Here is a 5,269-nt window from a genome sequence, read left to right as displayed (position 1 = left end):
AGCGCAGGAGGGGAAGACCCTCTATGAGATGGATTGATTCGGTGACTGGGGTAATCGGGATGGGTGTGTCAGAGGCGGTGCGGTTGGCGCAGGACGGCACATAACAACAACAACAACAACCCATAAAACCAGTAAGCCAAATCAATCTTCTCTCTTATTGACCTTAGACCAAGTTTCTACAGCAAGTATGTGTGCTCTTGCCCAAACTGAGCACATCCACACACACAACTGTACAGAATAATTCCAAATTCATCCTTCTCCAAGCCTTTGTATCCGTCCACTTGCCCTGTTGCTCTGTGGTTCCTCCTATATGCCTATTTCTATTCTCTATCCCATTGCTAATCTGTTAGAGATCCACTCTTTTGATTTTTTTAGTAATGTCTTTTTTTAAAAAAAATTATTTTAATTATGATTTTAATGAAAATTCTCAGAAAAGTTGGGTTTTCATTCATTCATTGTTGCACATTTTCCTCCCTCCCCTCCCCTTCCTTGTCTCTCTCTTCTTTCCATCCCCCAGTTTATAAAAAATATTCATTGCACAATTTCCTCCCTATCGTCCTTTCCCTTTCCCCTCTACAGTCCTCTTTACAATGTACCTCTTATTCTGAACTGTTGTCATACATATAATGCCCAATCATATATTCCTTTTAAACAGTTCTCTCCCTCATCTGTTCCAATACTCTGTTCATTACCTATCTAACCATATCCTATTCTTCGCCCAACCCCCGCGTCAATCCGGCTTCATAACAGTGGTGCTATGTAGTATTTGTCCTTTTGATCGATACGTTTCACTCAGTATAATGTCTTCCAGGGTCACCTATGTTGTGTAAGGTTTTATGAGTTCATTTTTCTGTGCTGCATAGTACTCCATTGTGTGAATAATACCATCATTTTTCCTATCCATTCATTTGTTGATGGGCACTCGGGTTGTTTGCAATCGTGAACAACACAGTAATAAGCATGGATGTGCATATAAGTACTTGAGTGGAAGTTCTGGTTTCTTTAGGGTATTTTCCCAGTAGTGGAATTGCTGGGTCAAATGGTATTTCTATTTCCAACTTTTCCTCCGCCCCTACAAGTTTATTTACAAAATCCTAATACAAATTTGAACAAATTCTTTCAATTTCCCTCACCCCCCAACCCATCAAATTGTACAATCCAATGACTAATCCCCTCTTCTCCTGGTACATCCACATCCCTCTGTTTCCAGCCTCTCCCACCCATCCTGGATCCTTATACTCCTTTTACAATAATGGTCTTATACAATATTTATTCTTGTGGGACTGTGTTAGTTCACTCAACATAATGCTCTTCAGTCCCTCCCAAGGTAGGTAATAATTTACAAAGTTATTACTCCTGTGTGTTGCATAGTATTCCATTGTGTGAATGTATCATAATTTCTCAATCCATTCATTTATGATTGGACATTTGGGGCAGTTTCCATGTTCTTACGATGGTGAATAATGCTATGAGCACTGGTGTACAAATCTCAGTTTGTGCCTCAGTTCTCATATTCTTAGGGTATATTCCAAGTAGTGGAATAGCTGGGTCATATGGAATTTCTATGTTCTGCTTTTTGTGGAAGTGCTAAAGCACCATACTGCCTTCTATAGTTTTTGTGCCATTTTACACTCCCACTAGCTGTGAATAAGGGTTCCAATCTCTCCACAACCTCACCAGCATTTGTTATTTGTCACTCTGTTGAACTTTGCTATTGTTTCTTGGATGAGATGATATCACATAGTTGTTTTCATTTACATCTCTCTGAGAGTTAGGAATTATGAACATTTCTTCATGTGTTTGTTTGTCATCTGAATGTCTTGTTTGGTAAAATATATATTCATATTTTGTTCCCACTTTATGATTGGGTTGTTTATCTTTTTCTTGTTGAGGTGCCAAGGTATTGTATAAAATTTAGATATGTGTCCTTTATCAGATATGTCATTACCAATCGGTCAACTGATATTTGACAAAGAGACAACACCAGTCAAGGGAAACAACAGCCTTTTTAACAAATGGTGTTGGCAAAATTGGAAGATCATTTGTAGAAAATTCAAGCAAGATCCAACCTCCCACCTCACACCATACACAAAAACTAACTCGGGGTGGATCAAGGACCTAGGAATTAAACCAAAGACTATAAACTTCATCAAAGAAAAACTTGGAATAACTCTAGAAGCCCTAATCCACAGTATGAACAGTCATTAAGCATATGAAAAGCCTACACCAGGATAGAACAAAACAGATGAATGGGACCTTTTAACAATTTAATCCTTATGTGTACCAAAAAACTTCTCCAACAGGATAAGTAGAAAAGCCACAGACTGGGAAAAAATATTTGGTAATGACATATCTGATAAAATATCCATGCTTACTGCCCCTTCTACAGCAATTTAGGGAAGGATCTTCTACACATCAGATTCTTTCAAAGTCCCGGATTCAATGGATTTCTCTTTTGAGTCAATCTCAAGTGACCAGTAATCCAGGTACACTGTCTATAATTGCTGTCCTCCTGGTGTGTCTCTCAGAATCCCTATCCATTACATTCTGCTGGCAATGTGAAGAATAGCTGTTAATGAATTCCCTCTAACCCCTCTTGGCCCTACCTGACCTATAGCACTCTCCAGATGCATTGTGCAGAACTAACATCTACATTTGTCATTCTCCGGAGGGAGATTGTGGGACTTTATCAACCAAGAAATCATCTTTATCACCTTTTTTAAAAATTTACTGATAGCTTTCTCATGCAAACATTGCTGTGTGGCATCCACAGCTTTTTTCATTTGTAGTCATTTTACCAGTAATAAGAAATATAATACATAATTTTACAGCACCCTTCATCCAGGAACCCCACTGTACTTTATAAACAGCAACTAATTGGAGAAAAACTGCTGTGTATTTATTTAATAACACAGTCATATACCATGTTTTAACAAAATGTTCAGTTCTTTACTGTTTATTGTCAATGTAATTTCCTTCACATAATATAATGAGGAGAGAAAAAAAGCAAATCTGTTTTTCATTAGTCACCAATTAAAGTATTTCCAAGCTGATTATTCAGAGTTCTTCTATCTCATTCCCTTTGACTCCCTTACACTCAACTGATCAACTGTTTTTCTTCCTGAGAATATCATCTGCAGTTAAGTATTGGCTTCTACTCCTCACCCTATATTAATTTCCCATTTGTTTCTACATCTGCATTTTTCATAATTCCCCCTCTTCCTTCTTCCACATACCCTCCACACATAAAACATAAATGCACGCAACCTTTTCTTTCCCTCTTCTCTTACAATTCCCTCTTCTTTTGCATCTAATCTCTCAAAATTACTCTTCCCTTCCCCCTTTTCCCTCCTCCCACCCAACCCTTGAATTTAACTCTGCCCTCAAGGGTGAAATGCTTCAATTTGGAATTATCTCCAAATACATACACACAGAGAGATGATAGTTTTCTGCTGCTGGGGAAATTATTAACTGCTCATAAACTTTTTCACCAGTTTTTGTTTGTGTGCTTTGACAGAAGTTTGTAAAATTTGTATTTTCCTCAAGTTCTCCAACAGAGCTTCTATTATTATCACATGAGTTCTTTCTTAATGCACCAACAGGCAAAATTTAATTATTAATTGTAAAACAAATGGCTATCTAGCAAAGAGAATTCTTCTTTTCTAGCAACTACCTTGCAGGGCTGGCTTCCCAGGAGGGTTAACTATGTAGTTGAATAGGATTCTGTGCTTTAAAAGGCCCCACTCTTTATAGTCTAGACAGTTGTTTGGTTGGTTTTTTTTTGTTTTGTTTGTTTTTTTTCCGTTAACAAATGATCCTTTATTGAAATATTTTCATCTCTAGTTCCTCAGCTAGCTGGGCATTCAACAGCACCATGTTGATGTCTTCTATGATGTCATGAGGGTGGCGATCATCAAAATTGCAGCCAACAGATTGGGAAGTTCCCAAGATCTCTTAAATAGTTCTAGAGAGTTCTCTGGCTAAAGAGTGGTGTCGCATCTGCAGGACAATGCCAACAATTTCATCAAAAGTGTTAACTTCACTGTGCTTAATATTTTCTGCTTCTTTTTGTCTCTGGGTTGTTCCTTTAGGGCTCTGATGATCAGAGTAGAGGCAGAAGGCACCACTTCAATCTGGGTCTGTCTGTTCTGAATGGTCAGTTTTACTGTAATCCTTAGTCCATTCCAGTCACCGGTGTCCTTGGCAATGTCATCACCAACCTTTTTTGGAGACAAACCCAAAGGGCCGATCTTGGGGGCCAGAATGGAAGTGACACGGACTTCCCCACCGGTGGCATGGCGGAAGTGGCTGGTTTCGATGAACCCAGATACGGGACGACTGAAGAAAGTTGCACCGAGGCCTACTCCAAGCCAAAAATTGGTGTTTGGTTTTGGGTGTTTTTACTTTTTTTAAAACAAACAAACAAACAAACAACAAAGAGATTTGGTGTTTTCATTTTGTCCTATAACTTATAGTCCCATTGCATCTCCCCCCACCCCATCTTGCCTCTTCCTTCCAGATAAGATACAGCATGGATACCGAGAGATTCTGGAAGCCCAGCATCATACCACAGAAAGTCAAATGTGTTAGACTTATCCCTTTGTATGCATTTTCAGGATAGCAGATAAAATAAGTTCTCATTTTTCTCTGCAGCAAAGAGAATCTCCTCTGAATCTTCTTAAATCATATTGTGACTTTTACATCAATATATCCTTTTCCTCACTCATAGACCATAGTTTTTCTCAGCCTCCAACTCCTCATCTGAATTTTTTTTTCATCTGATTCCATTTCAGTTCGTTCAGTTTGATCAGATGATTGTGAGGGGCAAAACCTGAAACTTCCACAAATCTAGAAAAACAGAAGCATTAGACTTGGTAACCAAAAACCTCTGGATCTAAAGTCTGAGCTTAAATATTGAGCAGTTTCAAAAAGGCTCTCCTGATAGTGATAAAATACTATTTAGTAGCAATCCCCAGCAAATAGTAACCTACAGGAGAAAAAAGAAAATATTGCTTTAAAAGTGAGAGGTTATGGAAAAACTACTTAAAAAGGATACATAATTAGATATTATTGTCATGACAGGAGTCCAGAACGAAGGCTGCATAGTGGTGTGACTTGAGGGTAGAGTTGTATAACAATGAAAGAATTTTTCTTTTACTTTTCAAAGAGAAGAGCGATATGGGGGGGGGCACGGAGGGGTGAACAAGGAGAAAAGTGTAACAATGAACGAATAGAAATCCAAAGTCTCCATAAATTTTCATTAAAATTA

Source organism: Elephantulus edwardii, unplaced genomic scaffold, assembly GCF_000299155.1.
Source record: "Elephantulus edwardii isolate Elephantulus edwardi_28Jun2011 unplaced genomic scaffold, EleEdw1.0 scaffold00393, whole genome shotgun sequence".
NCBI classification, from domain to species: Eukaryota; Metazoa; Chordata; class Mammalia; order Macroscelidea; family Macroscelididae; genus Elephantulus; species Elephantulus edwardii.
Note: the sequence above shows the minus strand (reverse complement) of the source record.